At 35.2% G+C, this 21,210-nt stretch overlaps 1 pseudogene; it reads left to right on the forward strand.

Moving 5' to 3' along the window:
• The first annotated feature begins 18,003 nt into the window (after window positions 1-18,003).
• On the forward strand, window positions 18,004-18,175 carry LOC141415137 (U2 spliceosomal RNA; annotated as a pseudogene).
• Window positions 18,176-21,210: the final 3,035 nt, after the last annotated feature.

The following is a 21,210-nucleotide window of genomic DNA, read 5'->3' on the forward strand; positions in this document are numbered from 1 at the left end:
GCAGAACTGTATGCTCACCTCCCTCTCCAGTCTGTCCACAACTGAGGTCATGAGTTAACATGGACTTCTTCCAAACTCTGATGCTGTCTGAGGAAAAGAGACAGAAAGGGGAGGAATTTGGAAAAAATGGATTTGATTGACTTAAGTGAAATTAACTGTTAAATAAAGTGACTGAGTTGTCTTAAATTGCAAAATTTAGTTTTCTATATCAGGAAGAAATGGGTAGCTTATAAGCTAAGTTTAATTTAGATATTAAGAAAAATAATAGAATGTCAAACAGTCCAGGTGCCGCACTGTTTTAAAGATAAATAAACTGAAGAGTGGGTTAAGGAGCTTGTAAATAGAGTCTGCAAAGAAACCAGACCTCAGCTCTTGATTTTAATCATTTCCTAACACCAAAAGGGTGATTTCTAGAACCACCATGGAGTGATTTGGAGCATATAAGGAAGAGAGCATATTGCCAACACATTTTCTTTGGATTAAATGAATCCTGCCCTGCCACAGCCAAGCTGTGCAAACAAAGCCAAAACCCAAATCTCTAAATAATATGTTCCCATCTTTAATCCTCATCTATTTAGACACACATCCATGTGCACTCAAATTGGCCTCAGAACATTAGGAAGATTTATAGCCATTGTCTGCAACAACGGTGTACACTGCTTAGGTATGATGGCAAGAGAATGTGGTCTCTTAGCAAGGCTGCTCCTGAATATAAGCTTGATGGGTGTCAAACACTGAGTCTGTAATTTGCTAGATGTGTAACCTTATGCAAATTCCTTAATTCCCCTTTGGATAAAGCTAATTTAATTATATCATATCTCTGCAGTTGCCATAAATCTTATGTGAACGTATACATACACAGGAGAATTCATAAAGGAGTGAGTTCTCCATCATTTCAGGCATTCAAGTGGAGGCTGGACAGCCACAGGGTGGGGATGTTGCATTGGACTGAGTAATTATTTTATTCCTTCCCAACTCTAAATAGTCCCTAGAAAAGAAGGCCTAGTGCCAAGGAACAGAATCCACTTTGAGATAAACCCAACTGATGGCTCTCACTTAGAAAAGAAGGCCAAGGATATACAATCTATTTAAAACTAAGATAGAAATAGGCCAACTCACCCTGTCGTTGGCTCAGGAGCTCTCTGTGGAGAGGGCACTGCATTAAAGTCAGGAGACCTCAGCAGCAGTCCCATTTGCTCTCCTCTGTGTGGTCTTGGGCAAATCAGGTAGTAGCTGTTTCTCAGTTTCTTGATTTCCAAACTAGGTGCAAAAGTGTGTGCATGTGTGTATGTGTGTGTGTGTTTGTGTTTCTGAAAAAAATAGTACTTATGAGAATTAAATGAGCCAACATGAAATTTCTTTGAAAATGGTAAATCACAGTATTAATACAGGTATTATCATTTGAAGAATTCAAATTACACTATACATCATTAGTTCTGAAAATAACATACATAACCTAAAACTCTAGCTGAGACTAAACTATTATTTTAAACATTGTGACGGGCATAAAAGAAGGAAAATATGCTACTTCAAAAGTTCCTGAACATTTTCTCTACTACTCAAGGGTAGAGACTTTGATTTATATTTAAGGCAGGCAACAGCTTTGTTTTGGGTAACACACACACACACACACACACACACACATACATAAAAGCTATAGGACTGGGTCAAATTCCAGGAAATGTTTCTTTGCTGTCCCTTTAAAAATAAATGTTATTTACTCTGGGTGAATTTAGACTACTATGTTTATAATAACAACATATTCTTAGAGAGTTTCATGCATTCTCCTTTAAATAGATGGTATAAGGAGAAGCAAACTGAGATGAAAAGGACTCAAGTAAGTCAAGGAAATAGACACCATAATTTTTTTATCTTGGCCTGTGAAAACAAAAAGACCAGACTCTATTGGCTAGACACGTTTCATGTGTCTCATTATGGAATGTAGTCTTGTTGGGTTGAGTTGATTATATTGGTTTCTCTTAGTGCCCAAAGGCAAGGTCACTCTCAAAACCTGGACTTTTATTTTAAGTAAGTGGATAATCTTGTTGTGTCATCCTGTAAAAAGGTTGATCTTAGGTCAGGAAATGAAGTCTCAATTTTTACCCCTTTAACCAAAGTGCAGACTGGTCTGGAAGCTGAACCTGTAAATAACCATGACCAGACAAAGTTGCTATGAATTTTTCTCAGTGATGTGCTCTTTTTCTCTTTCATGTTTCAATATAATTTCATTAAAATTCAGTTCTGCTCTTTGAGTTAATTGAATTTTCTCCTCCATACATGGAAAGGAGTGTCAAAGAGGACGTTCCCTTCTAGACTGCCCACCACTACAGTCGTGGTAGCAACAGAGTCACTTATAGGAGCCAAGTATGTCCAGAAAAATGGAGAGCACGTAGCAGTCTAAACATGGTGACAATGTTTAGTTTTTCAATTTTACTCGAGTCCTATGGCCCTGTAAACAGTGATGGGTAAGAAACACAGCCCATCCTTTTGTGTTCTGGAAAATATCTTATTTCAAAGAAGTAAGAGGTGCCCCTCCTATGTACAACTAAAACCAGACATAGATGCTCCAAATTTTCACTCTTTATCTCATACATAATTACCCAAAATTCTTGCTCTGTCTTATTGATCAGAACAAAATGCTTGGTAATCTATTTTGGTTAAGAATCTTTCATTCCTCCAAGCCTGTGAGTCTTGACCACAGTTTGAACCAGCAAACAACACTTCATTTTTACTCAACACCCCCCTCTCCCCATAGAACAGGCTCTGATCTGCTACCCAATCATGACTTCCATTCCACTTTCCTACACTTACTCCTTTCTAGCTGTGTTTTACTTCCCGCAAAGAAAAACCTTTTTTATTTTTATTGAAACTTTGGTCATAAATGTTGCTAATCACATAGAGTTCTCCTTATTGCATTCATTTCTTTTTCCTTTTTGCACTACACTTTCAGATAAAGTCCTTCTTCATTAAGCCTGCATTTTTTTATTTGACAGTAATGAAATGAAAATATATTCTGAATATGCTGAGTGAAAAAAAAAACTTGAGAAACAATTTCCTGATCACATGAGTTAGTAGCACCCTAGGGGACCCTCAGAAATGCTAAGAAGTACAGCATAAAGATTATTTGTTGAAAATTAGAATAGCAATTCCTCAGTTATCATAATTTTTGTATTAAGTGTGAAGTATTCTTATTTTGTGGACAGATTTTGAGAACAGGACATTGGGTGACATATAATACACTTCTTAGTTCTATGGCTTGAACTCAGGCTCTCATGCTTGCTAGGCAGGCACTCTTACCACTTGAACCACTCTGCCATCCCTTTATTGCCATGGAATTTTTCCAGATAGGGTCTCATGAACTATTTGCCCAGATCTGGCTTTGAATCTCAATCCTCCTGATCTCTGTCTCCTGAGTAGCTAGGATAACAGGCATGAGCCACTGGTGCCCAGCTTAAAATATTTTTTAATTGGTAAGATACCATAGGTATCAAAACCAGCCAGCTTGGAGCAAGCAATTCTAGCTCAGATACTGAAAATTACTCTAGCATTAAAATCTAGTCCATTATGAGGAATACACAGTTAAGAAAAAATAATTCTTATCTCCAAAGGCAAAGATTTTGCTTTTGGCAGAACATGGCTAGAAATAACTCCTCCTTCCTCATATGTCAGGAAATGCAATCCCTAAATATTTTTCTCATAGGTGATCCCAAATACTTCTGACATACTTTAAAAGTCAACATATCCTTTCTTCACCACTTCTGATGTTCCAGTCTTCTCTAGACGCTGAGAAGGCAACAAAAGCATAATACTAATTCCTCAACTCTATTCATTTGTTTGTTTGTTTGTTGAAACAGGGTCTCCATGGGTAGCTCAGGCTAGCTCATCTTTCAGAGTAAGAAATGGTAGGAACATAGGACAAATGGCCAATATTTGGAGTCATACAAACCTTTGGATCAAAGCCAGCATTTATAACCTATTTGCTCAGTTATCTTAGAGGCAGGTTAACTAAATTAACACTCTCATTACTAAAATGAGGATTATAATAGCAAGCTCAGATCCTCAGTATCAAGATTGGCAATAGCTAAGACCTTAGTGAAAAGTGCTTGATCCTGAGTAGGAGGTCACTTAATATTTCTTTCCTTTTTACTTTTACTGAGCCTATTTTCCATCTTCTCCATCTGCAGTCCAAGACAGTTATTAGTATCCACCACTAATTAAAGTCTATTATCTAACAAATCTTAAGTATCTTGGTTAGAATACATTTTTTGAAAAGACAAATTTAAGTTCTACTAATTTAAAAAAAATTTAATTCCAACACTGAATCAAAAGCTTATTGCCAATTTCCTTCTTTTTCCTACACCTTCCCTTTCTATTTTATTTAGGAGTTATGTATTGGCTCCTGTCCTTGCCTTTCACATGAGATGGCCAGGGGGTACAAAACCTAAGCCAGGGATCAAGCGGAAGCCAGGATGAAAGAGGAGGTCAGGACTATTACAGGACATAGGACCACAGCCAGGAAAACAAATGGAAGTGTGGTAGTGAACAGAACTCATGGATTTAAGGCTGAAAAGATAACCAATGGGATCAATACATTCATTATAGAAAGGAGGAATGAGCACATAAGTGAAGTAAAGACAATGTGAGTTTTGTTCTCCACTATAGGAGAAGGGAGTTCAAACAACATGACTATAATAATTTATGTGATTTTTGGGTTGGAACTGGAGGTGTTGATATAAATACTTGATATATTATGCATATATACTTTCCTGATTTTTAACATATATGTATATAACATACATAACTGTTATACCTATATGTCTATATTAAATTTTACATTTGCATCTATACTCCTAATTTCAAGGAGAAGATATAAAGTTGTAGATATATATATATATATAAATGTATGGGTATTTACATATTAGATATAATTGCACACCTAAGTGTCTACTTACACATGCTTGTGTATGTTTGTGTCATATGTATGTCACATACTTTATTTCCTAATTGTTTCTGCTAATATGTTTTATAAGCAATGATAGTCCAGTAGCACTGAACATGCCAAGTACTGAGCTCTTGGTCTCTAAATATCATTCTTAACTAAATTTTCTTGGAGGAATATGGTTGGTGCAAAGTCTGTAGCAAGAACAGAGCATGAGAAGGTTGAAACACTTTATTGTGCCAAAAGTAAAACAGAAGTCACAAAATGACAAGGACATGTCAAAAGGGCACATACCCATCTTGAAAGGGCTCCTACTGGCTAGTTATAAGATCATTTAAATTTCAGAATAAAGATATTGATAGACTGTAGCCTGTTTAATACAACAGGAATGCATAAGTTTATACTGAAGTAGATAAATGCATGCATAAACAGAGAAAAACTCATGCTTAAAGTGAAATGCAGAATAAATGTAAATGATGATAAAATTAAGATTATATTCATTATATTAATATCTGGTTCACATAAGAATCATAAATGAATGCTAAACCTGTGGGAAAATATTTGACAAAGAATAGTATAATTATGTCATCTCAAACTGTTATCCCACAAGATAGTTATAATTACAAAGAGAACAAGCCATTGTGACCACTCTTTAGGATGAACTTCCATCCAAAATCAGTTTCAGCTGTCAAGACTAAGACATCACATATACCTCAAGTGAGTATGAAAAGGTTTATAGTTCACAGAATGGAATATTTTAGGGGAGAGCAGGGAAGGCTTTACAACTCTGGCTCTTTTCCTCTCAGAATCTGTTCTACCAATAATCTAACCAGGCCAAATGCTTAGTTATGGAAATGCCAAAAACATCAGTATATTGGAAGGAATTATATAGAAATGACAGGTCATGATATCACAATATCTATTGCCAGATCACTTGTAGCCTGGGGAATTTGTACTTAGGATAGGATAGCATTCAACAGCTTCTTACACTTGAGGTTAGTGTTTTCTGTTGTTTACTCTGTTATAACCTGTGAGACGGGGAACAGGAGAAGAGAGAGAGAGAGAGGGAGATGTCTGCCCACTCACATACATGCTAACGGGAAAGAAGTGCTAGGTTGTGGATGGTTAATGGGAGTTGAGTTGAAGTGAGGAGGAGTGTGAATAGGGAGGCAGAGCAATGCATAGTATCTCAGAGTAGGTGGCAGTAAAAAATAACTCCCGATGACTTATAATGTCCCCTTCCATTTTTGGATCACATATTTTATATTGGCAAACTCTGCTCTAGAATTAATCATAAGAGGTACTGTTACAACTAAAATCCTTTTGCACCGGTGTAACAGGGCAATGGCCTCAAAGCTTAGCAGGTAATTAATTAGCATCCAGAAACAAATCCTGTTGTTCCTATTGCCTGTCTCTAAGCTCATTACTCTCTTTTTATCCCTACTGTGTCTTCTTTAGTTTAGAGCCTCTTACCCAGAAAATTTAAGCAGCCTGCTGATGGGCCTTCTTCTGAGGTTTCTCTTCTTTGTCCTTATTCAATGCTGTAATCATGTTAAACTGTCTAAAACTAAAATATGACTATGTTACTATTCATTTTTTTAAGGAGATTAAGGTGTTACTCTTTTTAACACCCCCAATAGCTTCTAGCCATGAAAGACCCTCTAAGATCTGCTGCTTTTCAACCATGTGCCAAAATGGTAAAGTTTAATATGGTAAAATTTCCAGCATGTTATGCTCATTAGTTAGAGTCATATATTAAGTAGACAAGGTGTACAGCAATTGTTTGTTGAATGAATAAATGACTAATCAATCAGAAATTGTATGAATGTCATTGATGCTGTTGAATTTTTTAAAGGTAAGTTCTCACTATGTTGTCCAGATTGGTCTTGAAATCCTGGACTCAAGTAATCCTACCTTAACCTCCCAATATCTGGAATGACCCATGCTCATAACGACACTCTAAGTCACTTTTGCTTTGTAGCAAAGTTCAATGAACAGGGACTCCCTTTTGACTACAGTCACTTCATTCACACGGTGTGAACAAAGGTCTATTCTGCCATAAATAAATTTCCATACAGATGTTGGTTATAGTTAATTCTAGAGAAGTTTTAATGATACAAAGACCTTGAGACTAAATCTGTTGCTTAGGTTTCCCTTTGTTCCTATCTACATCTGGACAAAGATAAATACGCTTTTTTCCACATAAACATAACTCTCAGGTAGCAAACGTCTACATCAATTGCTTTCAAACCATAGCTATCGGAAGACTATACAGTAGTTTGTTATTACAGTTTCCATCTTTACCTTACTCCCAATATATCTTGCAGACAAGAAATTTTAGTTTTCCGTAACACCAATTTCCTTACCACCTCATACATCTTGCTTTAATATTCTCCCTTTCAGTTAACATGTCAGCATTTTGATTGAAACAAGATGGTATTTAACAGGAACCTTTAATTCTTAGCCTTCATTAAGAATAAAAATGATAAGATTTTAGGAACCAAGACAATCTTCTGTTAAAAAAATCATTAGAGGCATATACTTGGAAAAGCAAATGTTTGCTTCATATTATTTTGGTCTTTATTAATTATGCTTAGACCATTTGGGTATTTATGTGCAGTGTGTTCTTGGAAAACTATGGAAGCAAACTGCCCTTGTTTAGCAATATAATTGGTGTTAACTTTGGTGCCCCAGTCAATTCTTCCCCACTAAAATATGAGCCTGCCAATAAAAATATGTTCCTGGCTATTCAGATTCTCTTTGAATTTGGCATTTGTTTTGAAATTCATCTTTCTGAATGTATTCAGAGCTGTTATACTTATGTATGACAGAGAGGGAGAGAGGTAATAAAGCCAAGATCAATTGCCTAGTAATAGCCATGATTTCATAGACATTAAAGGGTTTTTGTAATTTAGGCCTCAATATATGGCTTCATGCCCAATCTTGTGTAGGTATTGATTTTTCAGTAGTAGGTCAGCCCCAGCAAACCTTTCAGGGCTAAACTCTCCCTGGCATAGTCAGGAAACAACAAAAACAGGTTTGATCTGTGGGGGTCCAGCCCAGAGAGATGCTTTCTACTGTGAGAGCTGCAACTGCTCTCTGGCTTGCCATGTGCATTTGCAACGCAAAACTTCTGCATACATCCCTATTTCCACTACTCCAAAATAATAATAATTCAGAAAGCAATGGTAATAAAAGATCTTTTATTTTTTAGCAGCTGCTAGTAAAGAAGCCCCAAGAAGCAGCAGACCTTCACATTGACTCCTCTGACTAGCAATGATGTCCTAAAATGTCCCAGTGCTTAAGAACAGACAGACAGATCAGCAGAACAAAATAGCTCTGAAATGAATCCACACAACTTCTTAATTGCTCTTCCCAGGGATATAAGAACACACACTGGGGAAAGGATAGTTTCTTTAATAAATGGTTTTGGGAAAGACTGGATATCCATATGCAGAAGAATGAAATTGACCTTTTCTTACACCATACACACAAAAATATCATCTCAGAATGGATTAAAAACATTTAAGCATAATATTAAAAACAAAATTATTTAAAGTAAACAGAGAAAATTTTTTCAGCGATGGTCTTAGAAAATATTTCTTGGATATGACACAGCTACAGCCAACAAAAGCAGAAACAAGCAATTGTGATTGTATCATACTAAAAGTCTTCTGCATGGAAAAGGTAATAATCAAAAGAGTAAAAATGAAACTTATGGAATGGGAAAATATTTGCAAATCATATATCTGATAAGGGGTTAATGTCCAAAATGCACACAATAGCAAAATAAATAATTAATAACCCAATTTAAAAACTGGACAAAGAGCCAGAATAGACATTTATCAAAGAAGACATACAGAAGACCAAAAGGTACAGGAAAAAGTGCCAAACATCAATAATCATCATGGAAATGCAAATCAACATCAAAATGACATGCTACCTTACACCTGTTAGGACAATTACTAAAAAGACAAAGATAATAAGTGTTGGTGAAGATGTGGAGGAAAGGAACCCTGCACAGCTTTGGTTCATTATGTAAATTGATACAACAATTTTGGAGAATAGTAAGTCAGTCCTCTTCACCCCCCTGCAAAAAAAAGTAGAACTACCATATAATCCAGGAAGCCTACTTCATGTCTTATACCCAAGAAAAAATGAAATCAATATTTAAAGAGTTCTTTGCTTGACTATATACCATTAACCATAATAGGCAGTAAGAAAATTGACTATCCACCAATGAATAAAAAGACTTTACAAACTGTATTTACACTATAAGCACAAATATGATTCAGCCCTAAAACCTGAAGGAGTTCTACCCTTTGAAACAACATGGTTAAAGGGAAACACTGAGTGAGGCACAGAAACACAAATCGCATGATCTCACTCTTATATAAAATCATATAATAAGCTTGGGGAAAGATTTTCATAGATAAAAAGATAAGTGTTGCTTTCCACTCACTGTAAATTAGGTGAGATTTGAGAGAACTACCATACCTCATTTCTTTCAAAAAGGAAGAAACAATAAAATCAATGACTTGAGAACTGTGTGTGAATATCAAATGGTAACTATCATTAGAAAGATAACTTTTCAGAACCAGAGCGAGGAACTATAATAATCTACAACCAACCAACAAACAAGTAGTATATAAAAACATGCTCAAAACCTTCCTGGAATAATCCAGCAACTGCCAGGGCACAGAATGCATGAAGACAGAGAGACAGACTGGGAATTTATTATGATAAAGGTTAAATGTTGCCAGAGGGCAACTTCAGCCAAATGCACACCTCCTCCACTCTAGCCCCAGAGTTCTGTACTGTCATTGCAGGGTTCCTGCCCTACCCTGGTTCGGAAGGAGTATCACCTACCATCGAATGGCTTGATTAGCTCTGTTCTCCACAGCACTATAATAACACAACTCAAGCCCTCTCCTCTTTCCACAGACTATTTACAAAAATAATATCAAGGTCAATGACTCAGCAATAAGTAGCTCTTGCCGCTGCATCCGTGACCTTGTTTTGTCTTTCTCTAAATGAGCCCTTGTCCTATTTTTCTATAATTGAGCATTTATTTTTCCATGAACCATATAAAAAACATAAATGGAAACAAGCAACATTCTGGAAAACCAGTTCACATTCTCACACTACTACTGGCAAACTATGTGACCTAGGGATGTCCTTTTAACCTTGACGACCACAGTTCTCCCCACCTTCGGTAAACCCTAGTAGGTCTAATCTGAATGGCTCAAGCAATGGTTCTCCAACATTTGTCTCAGGAACCCTTTAAAATCTTGAGTACAATTAATAACGCCAAAAAAATTTTAATGTGAGTTTATCTATTAATATCTTAAGTACAAGTTAAAATTAAGAATTATTTTAAAACATTTATTAATTCATTAACAAATAAATGAATTTCATTATTAATGAATTAATAGTAACCATTTTCAAAAATATTAATGACAAAAGGGGTATTAATTTACATTTTGAAGCATCTTATAGCTCAATAAAAAGACCACAGAAATCTCATCTCTGCGCTTATAATCAATCATTGAAATGTTTCTCCAGTGAAAATACACAAAACAGACTTTTCCTCAAACACGCACTTAGAAAAGGATACAGTAGTTTTATAGCTTTTTCATACGGTTGTAGACATTCTGTGCTGATACGACACCAAAACTGAAAAAGTGGTAGAATCTTAAAAGTTAGTCACAATTTGTATCCTGAAACCGTATCAATGACCTCTGCATAATCTGGCACATGAAAGCTATTTTATTTTGCAACTTTTGGGTCATTTGCTTGTAATTTGTAACTTTTGCTAACATCTTTTGTATCATTGGTCATTTGGCAAATTCATTGAGTTATGCAGATTTTCATTTTTTGTGGTTTTTTATTCATTTATTCACTTGTGCATGCACTGTTTGGGTCATTTCTCCTCTCAGCCCTCACCCCCACCCTCTTCCCCTCTCCCCCCTCCTTTCCTGGCAGAACCTGTTCTGCGCTTTTCTCCAGTTCTGTTGAAGAGTAGAAATAAGCAATAATAAGAAAGACATAGCATTTTTGCTAGTTGAGATAAGGACAGCTATACAGAGAGATTCCTAGCAGTGCTTTCATGTACAAATGTGTTACAACCCAGGTTGATTCATCTCTAACTGATCTTTGTACTGGTTCCTGATCCCCTTCTTGTGTTGACCTCTGTCACTTTAAGGTTTCTGTATTAATTCCTCTGGAATGGGGACATCAAATGCTTTCATGTTTTGGGTTTTCTATCTAACCCTGTACCTCCCATATATGTTTTCCCCCTGTCATGTAACCCAATTCCTACAACATTGCTGTATTTGCCCTAGATCTAAAGACCGCATATGAGGGAGAACATATGATTTTTGGTGTTCTGGGTCTGGCTAACCTCGCTCAGGGTGATGTTCTCCAGTTCCATCCATTGCAGGATACCAAATCAACTTACAAAAATCATTCGTTTTTCTATACATCAACAGTGAACAAACTGAGAAGGAATAGATGGAAACAATTCCATTTACATAGCAGATTTTCAAAACTGAAAAATCACATTCATTAATATCACTGTGGATTTCATTAATGAAATTACTATATATCGAAATGTTGTCAAACTCATAATATTAGACATAAGTTTTACAAATTTTAATATTTATTTGAAAACTTAAATGTTATCATTGCAAAGAACACTGTTGTTAGTCTTCTTTGATATAATAGGCTCATTTCATTGATTTTGCCAAATACACAGCCTGATCAGTATTGATTACTGGTAGTTTTTTCAAGTAAAGCTTACATTCTACTTCAACTTAAGCTCAAGCAATTGTACAAGTGCTTTTCTTTTAGACAACTATTGTATTATGATATTTAGCAGAAATGTATTATGCTTGCAATTCCCAAACTGTGTGCCAAAGTACCCTCAAAACACCATCAAGAACTCCAAGGAACCCCACAGGATATTTTAAATTTTCAAGGGAGACTCAGCAACATCTATTGGACATAAGGCAAGCTACTCTCTAGAGGTAATTCAGATTCAACAATTGATCAAAGAATACTGCTTTTCATATATTTATGAAGTTGAACTTTGGTTACTATGATAAAAAGTAATCTATAAAACAAAAACCAAAGTGCAACAGGAAATGAGGGTGGAATCAAGCCTGATTCCAAGAATTAGTATGATGAGTCAACAAACACACTCCATTACTAATTGACTTTTGTGTATGACATAATACTATCTTTTCAAATTACTACTAAGTTATTTGGAACTAACTATTTAATAAGCAGGACCAGTAGGTCTGGGTTTTTTGGGTTTGTTTTGTTTTTTATTTTTCCTAGAGACCATTATAAAAAATTACTAAAGCACTATGGAGAAAGTTTAAGAACCAATAATTTATATAGTCTATCCATTTGATCAAACAAAATATTAGATAGCTGTATACCAAGGCTTAAGATATTTAATAAAAGTAATATTCTTATCACCAAAGATAGTCTGGTACAAAATTGCTTTCCCTCCAATAGTGCAGTGATGGTGAAAACAGAATAGTTTTGTGCCATTTTCTTGACTGATGCTTTTAACCAGATTGCTCTTGTTTTAACAGTAAATGTCAATACAATAGAAAAGATAAATCATTCCTCAGTGTTATTACAAAAATAGCTTTACCTTTACAATATGATTGGGCAAAAAAAAGGATTCATTTTCCATATTTCCATACTTTGTAAACCCAGGGATTTGATTACCATATTTTAAAAAACACTGGATTAAAGGAATGATCAAATATAAAATCAATACAATGTTGCTTCCTATAATGTAAATTGCCAGGAAAATTCTACTTACTAATCACTTGCTCTTTGCAATCTTATCGCATGAGTCACCACCTTAGAGACTGGGTGGCTCAATCCTGGTTTATGAAGTTAGTTGTCCTTCATTCTTAGCTCTTCTGAGACCAAATAGTCTCTTGAACTCTATTCCCAGGCATCTTACAAGCTTCTGATAGTGACCCTTGTTTTCATCACATTTGTCACTCTCAGGCTTCTGGCAATTTGATGCAATGAATGAGGGAAGAATCTTTATGTCAAATAAGAAAATAGGATATTGTTTAATATAAACAGAAAAAGAAATTTATTGCAAAGAAACCAGATAGCTTGCAATAGTGACTAGATTATTGTCATACGAAGCTCAGGTATGAACCAAGAAAGCAAAAGTGGAGCTGAGATCAAGCCCTGCATGACTGGATTTGGAATGCCACCACTGTGTCTGGACAGTCACCATCTCATTACAGAATTCCTGACTCCACTGCAGCTACTGCAGAAAACCTCTGACAACAGACTTTACACTTCTGTGTCATTCTCTCAAGATTCAATTTCCTGGGTGGAAGCAAGTGATTGACTGTAGGTTAGTCATGGACTCATGCTCACACTGTCAGGAGGCAGGTAGTGTCTTTCCCCTTTTGATTTCTAACTTTCATCCATGTCGATCTTTAATCAAAATAGAAAGGGTATTTGATGCTGAGCAGTTAAACTGACAAACATCAATACCCTCACTCTTCTAGTAAACATTCAAATACACAGCCCTTCTCAGTCTACAATATAACCAAATATTTAGCCCCTGACAAATGAGAAAAATTTCAAAGATATCAGTGGTGATTCCACCTACCTACAAGTTCAATACATCCTGATAGTATCTTCCTCCTATAAGTAGTACTTTGTGATTTTACCATAATAATCTTATAACTACCACCCCAATGCCCCTTCTTAAATACTTAGAGTTAAGTTGTAGGAAAAAAGAGGTCATTAATTAAATTATATAACTTTAATTAATGTATAAAGGAATGAAATACAGGTAGAGTCTAAGCAATTATGAAACTGATCACTGCACTGTAGGTGATATTTATAACTTTCGCTTTGTATACTTACCCCTTATGCTCTTTGAGTTCTCCATTTCATCAGAGACAATTTGTAGTTAAGTGACTCAAACTTTCACCCTTGATGTATCTGAATACTTAGAATCCTAGCAGTATAAGACTAAAATTGTTTACATTAACTTTTAGCACCAGAAGTACTAGGAAGTGTTCCATATTCCAGAGGATTCTATGAATGTCATTCATTGTCTTTGTTATTTTTATTAGGTAGCAACAAGCCTATTTTCCTGGACAGCTTTTGTCGATCACCCTACCCAATACCACTTTTGTTTCAGCTTATTTCCTTAGTGCTAACAGGAACCTGGCATGATCAGATCAAATCTGGGAGTCCAATAAAATGAGATGAGTATGGGTCTTTCTCTGGTACTATGCTATAATCTATAAGCCAATAGAGGTAACAATATAAAGAATGGAAAGCAAAAACATATGTAATTGATAATCAGATGAAGTTATGACAGGTACCTAATCAATTCCATTTATCTAGTTCATAATTTACAGCTATGGAGGAACTAGCACCATGTAACAATTGCTGTTTCCAAACATACACTGTATCCAGAGGACAGAAAGTATTTTTCCAGCTAGCATCATAACTGATCTTCAATAATCCATTCCACTATGGGATGGGTATGCCAGCTCCTTTAGAATGATTGAATACATAATGCAGTCACTCAATATCTCTATTTTTTATGTACCATGAACTTTTCTTAAAAATAAATATTATATAATTTGTTGTCTCAGTCCATTCAGACTGCTATAACTAAATATCACAGACTGGGTAATTTACAAAAAATAGAAATTTATTTTTCACAGTTCTATAGGCCGGGAGGTCTAAGACCAAGAGATAAGCACATAAAATATCTGGTGAAAGCTGGTCTCTGCTTCCAAGATGGCCCCTTCTTGCTGCATACAAACTTGGTAGAAGGGCAAAAAGAATGAACTCTGTGTCTTCACAGGGTAGAAGAGATAGAAGGATCAGGCTGCTTTTTGAAGCTTCTTCATAAGGTTGCTAATCCCATTCATGTGGGCTCCAACCTCAAATTTAATAACTCCTTAAAGGCCCCACTCCTTAATGTGATCACATTGGTGGTCAAGTCTCAATATATGGATTGGGGGGTACACATTCAGGTCACTGTATTTACTATGGATGGGAGGCCATGATGGCATAAAAGGCATCCAGTCATAGAAATACTAATAGAATCACGAGGCATAGGGAGTACAATTCAGTTTATGTCATTGATCACGGTCTCTGACATGTTTGGGGTCAAATGTAATCAATCTACCAGTAGGTATCTGACTGGTCCTGTAAGAGTATGATGAACTCCCTGGGGCTCAGAATTGGTTGCTTCTAATGAAAAATTGGGCACTCAGAGGTACGAGAAGACAGGTCAGCCTTTATGAGGTGAAGCTGTGAGCATATAGACAGCATCCATTCTTGCCATAAGTTGAACTCATTGGGAAGTCACTTGGGTGGATAAAGGATAGGTGTGACCTACATCTGTTCCCATTTGAATTACATTTGAAAGGTAAATTTCCCTCCAGAATGGTTTTCTTTCTTTCCTTCCTTCCTCTTTCTCTTTCTTTCTTTCTTTCATTCATTCTTCCTTCTTTCCTTCTTCCTTCTTTCCTCTCTTTCTTTCCTCTTGATTGGTTTTATTTTGGTTTTGGTTAACATTTATATGACAAATAGATATCCTTGCATTGAAGCCTCTGGCAGATTAATTCATATATCTTCTGGTCAAAAGATTAGCCACTGCAGATGATTTTCTGTACATTACATCAAGCCATCTCTTCTTCAAGAAAATGAAGATTGACATGTACTTCAGTGTTTCCCCCACTCTTCTCTAATATCTTCTCTAAGTGAGGCTGGAATATTTTTACTGTCTGTTTCAGTTTATACCAACACTTTTTTCCAGAGCCATGAACAAGCCAGGCTTGATATATTTTCCTCTTGAATTAGCTATTTACAGTTAACTTGCCAAGTGATCATCAATATGAGTGGAAGGCAACACACTTCAGATAAATAAGACGTTAGAAAGGTAGAACTCATTCAATTTATGACCAAAATCAGAATATGTGTTATCTCAGTTCTGTAAACACACCTCCACTTGATAACAAAGTTCATCTGGGAGCTCTGAACTTTATGTTGAGACATAAGAAACCTTGATGGTTCATACAGTCTGTAGCCTCAAATAAACCCTAATTTGGACATGTGAAAGTAGTTACAAACAATAAATAAATGACTAAGTATTCAAAACTCTCACAGATTTTGCTGTGATTCAACCTTCAAAGTTTTGTCACAAGCTAAAGATCACTTTCCTAGCCTGTGATTGACACAGAGCAATATTAGTTATGCAGATCCATAACAGAGAAGTAGATGAGCTGCCTCACTGCAGCCAGGACCTCTGAAGGGTCATGACCCGATACGTAGGTCTCATTGTACATTGATGGGGAAATCACATATAACTTTCTTATGCTTTCTTTCCAAAATCCAAGTGCCCTACAAAGTGCTGTGCATTTTGATTAACAGTAAAGGACCAGAAAGGGCACCCCTACCAAAAAAAGAAAACAAAGCAAAAGGAAGGAAGGAAGGAAGGAAGAAAAGGAAAAGAAATCTTGTTAGCACTTAGCACCTTTGGTCACATGTTAAATTTTATTAATTTACTCAGTAAAATTATAGCATCTGGAAAAGATGTAATTTGAAAGATTAATTTACCAAATCTTAAGTGTGTGGCTTGACATGCTGACCACATATGTTCATCCACATAAATGCCCTACAGGTAGATGATCTGCCTCTCCCCAGAAGGTGCAATCAACTCAACTTCATCAACACAAATTAGTACTGCCTGTCCTGGAGTTTTATTTAAATGGAATCCTAGGAGGTTTTTTCAGTTAACGTTAGACATATGAAATTATCTGTGTTGTTCAATGTGAGAATAGCTCATTTTTAATATTTCATACTGAGTAATATTCTATTTAATAATAACTACTGTGAGTAATATTCTACTCTATGAATAAAACGTATTGAATAAGTTAATGAAAAATGATTAGAATTAGAGATCCTGGCAACTTAAAACTTCAAACAAATTTTTTTAAAAAACAAAATACTTTTTAAATTGACTAGCTAAAGACTTTGTTTCCTAAAAAATAATAAGGAAAAGAACATATATAAAGATTTTTAAGAAGAAAAATGTTGGTACATTAAGAATTCTATACTGTGTTGCACTTGAAATATAGTGCAAGTTCTGTGTACACATGTATGTAAATGGAAAAATGATACCTGTTGAAACCAGTCCAGGAATGGGGAGAGGGAACAATAAAGGTGATTGATGGAGGGGATGAATTCAAATAGTATATAATTGATATATTGTAGAACCTTTTAAATGCCACAATGTACCCCCACCCCACACAACAATAAAAACAAAAAATGAAATGAAATTTAAAAAAGAACTCTATGCTGTGAATAACAGCAGAAAAAAGGTGTGCAGACATGGAAATGTGGAGTCACTATACCTCCAAGATCAGACTATCAATATACACTTACAAATAAATGAAGGGCAGGAAGGAAACAAGTCTCTTCCAGGGGGTAGGCACCAGTGGGAGGTGGGTGGGCACAAGGAAAGGGAGAATGAAGGTGAATATGGTATATGTATTTTGTATCCACATACGAAAATAGAAAAATTAAACCTGTTGAAATTGTACTAAGAAGGGGAGATAGGGGGAAAAGGAAGAAAAATGGATGAGGTAAATCTAACTAAGATACATTGTAAGCACATATGTAAATATCACAATGTATTCCCTTGTACAACTATTATATGCTAAGGAAATTATACCTCTAAAATCATGAAAGTTCTAAGTGAAAATAAAATTGACCATCTGAATGTGAGTTTTAAAAAAATTGAGGACTGCAAAATTTATGTTTAAAACATAAGAAACAAGAGACTAATGGATAATATTAAAATCGATAGAGCAGAATTTAATCATAAGCTATTATTGGAAATGTAATTGGAAGAATTTATGAATAATGATAATAGTAATTATCTGGATCTCAAATCCTAAGTCGTGTCAACAAAAATCTGGGTAAGAGTAGAGGAATTTTCTGGATGAAGAATGAAAGAGAGTGGAAGTAAAAATTAATTCCTTATCACTTCTAGACCTTTGGTTAAGATCAAGTGTAGTATGTAAAATTATCAGTTTAGTATCCGATATGTCATCTGAGGACAACATATTAAATGGACTTTTGGACAGGCTCTTCCTCTAACCTCTCCATGCACCAGCTTGGTACTGTAATACTTCAGAGAGTCATGCCTCACTGCAAGAAAAATTAATTCCTCAATTAAGATATGAAAACCAATCAATGTGATTTCAAACTATGTTCAGATAATTGGAATACAATAAGATGAATTAAAATGCTGTGTAAAATTAAGCTAACCGATAATAAAATTTAAAACTGGACTTCCACTTTGTTCAAACTAACATATTGGTGAACATTCTGTGTCAGTACTATAGGCCTACTTCATTTTTCTTAATCTTTGCAGTTTCCTCAAAAGGTAATATTATAATTCATTTAAACAACCTGCATTGAGTGACACATAGATTGTTTCCAATGTTGACTATTGCAAATTGTGCTCAGTAAAAATCCGAAAGTGTGTAAGTATTTATTTTAAATACATGTATTTTAAGTTTGATACAATGAACATAGTGAACATATATCTAAAGCAAATTGAATCACTATCTCAAAGACATAGTTGCTCTCCCATGTTTAATGCAACATTTTCACAATAACCCAGATATAGAACCAACTTACACATCAATGGATGAATGGATACAGAAAATTTTAAATATACTCATATTCAGTGGAATATTATTCAGTTTAAAAAATTAAATAAATCCTGACATCTCAACAACATGGGTAAACCAGGACAGCTATGCTAATAAAAATAAGCCAGACACAGAAAAACAAATACTGCATGATCCCACCAATACGTAAAATCTAAAACAGTCACACTCATGGAAACAGAGAGATGGATGCTTACCAGGAGGTGAGGGAATGGGGAAAATGAGGAGATGTTGGTCAAATCTTCGGTTAGAAGGTGAATAAGTTCTGGAGTGCTAATGTATAACAAAGTGGCTATAATAAATAATAATGCATTTTATACTTGAAATCCTCTAAGAAATAGATCTTCAGTGTTCTTACCACACACACACACACACACACACACACACACACACACACACACACACAAACCATTTCCTAATACAAATATATGTCAAATACACTTTTCTTTCAATTTTTCACTTGTCTTGTTATTTTCACTGTCACGTCCTGTGTTATGCATCATACCAGTGTGTTCTTTTAGAAATCATGGACCTGGTTCCTTCAGGACAAGACCTTCTCAATCCCAAAGTTATAGAAATAATGAACTATATTTTCTTTTTATGAGTTAAAGGGATCCATTTATTTATTTTCAAATATAGTTTTTGATCTTTCTGATATTATTTAGTGTGTGGTATGAGGTAAAGATAAATCTTTACAGTTTTCTAAATGATAGGAAATATCCAGAAGTAGTTTGCTAAATAGGCTGGTAGAATTGCTCAAGTGGTAGAGCACGTGCTTACCTAGCCTGAGGCCCTGAGTTCAAAATCCAGAACCACCAATAATAAATAAAAAAAGTAGTTTGTTAAATAGATCATCATTTCCTCACAGATTTGAACAGCTAACATTATCTTACATACTAGAGAATATGCATGTGTGTACCTATACATACATACACACACACACACACACACATAGGTATATATACTTATTTACAATGTTCATCCCTGTTTGATGCTGCTTTAAGTAACCTGATTTTGGTACATTTAAAATACTGGTAAAGGAAACTCATTTCCTTTTCTCTTTCAAAATTTCCTTTGCATGTATGATACATTGATTTTCCATATAATCTTTCAGAACAACTTATCAAACTTTATTATAAATCCATTTTATTTTACTTGGGATAACGGAGCTTATAGAATAATTTTAAGAGAGGTTCATTTGATATTTTCAGGATTCTCATCCAATCTTCCTTTATTGTTCTTTAAGATCCTAAAGATTTATAAGTCATTTATAATTCTTCTATATTTCATATCAACATTATCTCTAGATACATTAAAGCTTTGGGCATTATTAAAGTTATGCATTTAATTTGAATCTTTAATTTGGATGTTACTATGTTAAAAGAAGACTACCAATTTGTATTCTGCTAAACTATTTCCTGATCCCAATGGTGGTCTTATTTCTACTTCATCAAGTAACCTTCATTATTCTTGGCCTTCACCTTCTTTGAATTTCAACAATTTCTAAAACATAACCTCGGTGAAAGCAGAGGATTAAAGAATCGGTATTGGAAGCTGTTGAAAAATGGGGGTGGGAGGTAAAAGGGTAAGGAAGAGTAATGGAAGGGGTTGAATGGACCAAAGTGGTGATACTTTGAGAAACCCCTTTGAACATCAAGTGAGATATTAATAATGAAAGACATAATGTAAAATAGGTATAGTATGAGGGGATATTTGTGGGAGGGTGAATGTAGGGCATTAAGGTGAGGGAATTTGGTTGATGGACTTCATATACTTATACGAAATAGAACAAAGAAACCTCTTGCAATTGCCTTAAGTGGGGCTGGGAGAGGGTCGAGGGGGAGAGACGATGGGGGTGATGTAACTAACATACAATATAAGCCTATTTGGATTGTCACAACGAATCTCACCTATACAATAATATATACTAATTTAAAACTTTTTTAAAATTAAAAAAGAATAAACTCATTTTCATTTTTTAAAAATACCTTAAGGTAGTGGTGGTGGTGGTTTTCAGTGAATAGTTGGCTGATATTGACATTCCAAGTGACAGACAAACCAGAGTGAATGTTGACACTTTCAACTTTGTCTATTCAGCCTAGAACAATACTGCAAGTACTAAGTAGTCTGAGTACAAACAGTTCAGGCAAGAAAATCAAAGCACTTAGGCTTTCTTTAGAAAAGCAAAGGAAGGGTGAAAAAGCAAAACAAACATTCAACTTGATGCCTGGGGAATTGAAGAAGTAGACCATAACACCTAAAACAGATTTGGGTTGTGCATGCAAATCCCCAATCAATATGGCCTTGCTCAGTTTCACTAATGGAATGATGAAAGCCAAAGAAAACACAGGGTCATCTTCTTTCATGTAAATAACAGCCTTGACATCTTTCTGTCCAAGTAGGAGAATGCAGCATTTTTTAAATACTCAAAATATAGTTCATCTCAATAAATAAATGAAAAAACAGAATAATGAATTACTTCACTTGTTCCAAGATTGCATAGAAAGACCT

This window comes from Castor canadensis, chromosome 12, assembly GCF_047511655.1.
Source record: "Castor canadensis chromosome 12, mCasCan1.hap1v2, whole genome shotgun sequence".
Classification (NCBI taxonomy): Eukaryota; Metazoa; Chordata; class Mammalia; order Rodentia; family Castoridae; genus Castor; species Castor canadensis.